This window comes from Corvus brachyrhynchos, unplaced genomic scaffold (genome assembly GCF_000691975.1).
Source record: "Corvus brachyrhynchos isolate BGI_N302 unplaced genomic scaffold, ASM69197v1 scaffold72, whole genome shotgun sequence".
Classification (NCBI taxonomy): domain Eukaryota; kingdom Metazoa; phylum Chordata; class Aves; order Passeriformes; family Corvidae; genus Corvus; species Corvus brachyrhynchos.
In genome coordinates, this window is record NW_008236763.1 from 1,854,567 (window position 1) to 1,854,972 (window position 406).

The 406-nt window shown below is 63.8% G+C and overlaps 1 protein-coding gene across 1 annotated transcript in view; it reads left to right on the forward strand.

Annotated features, from left to right (window-relative positions):
* The first annotated feature begins 19 nt into the window (after positions 1–19).
* Positions 20–406, forward strand: part of PRELP (proline and arginine rich end leucine rich repeat protein) — a 10,515-nt gene continuing 10,128 nt past the window's right edge. Inside the window, exon 1 of the mRNA XM_008644731.2 lies at positions 20–107. The gene's annotated coding sequence lies outside the window, so the exon portion shown is untranslated. The remainder of the gene's footprint in view (positions 108–406) is intronic.

Genomic DNA, 406 nt, shown 5'->3' on the forward strand with positions numbered 1-406 from the left:
GGGGGAGGGGGAGGGGGTGGAGGAGGAGGAGGAGGAGGGAGAGAGAAGCCAGAGGGAAACTTGTGCTGGGGATTAAGAGAGGCAGGAGGAGGGAGAGGTGCGCACAGGTAAGCTCTGGGCAGGTGTTTCCCCCCCGGGCTCTTCTCACCTCGCCTGAGCTTCCCACCCAGGACGCCGCCACGCTCCTGCCCTCTCCAGCCTCCCTTCCATCCCAAAAAACATCTGTTCTCCCTCTTTTCCCCCCTCTCCTCTTGGTTCTTCTGTCCTGCAGCGCTCGGGAGTCTTTGTTCTCTCCCTCTGCCCCGGTTGCAGGAGTTTCTCTCGGCGTGGGGTGGAGAACGGGGGGGATATGGGGGCTGTGGGGTCACAGGGAAGTCCCGGGGGTGTGACAGCGCTGCGGCCACTG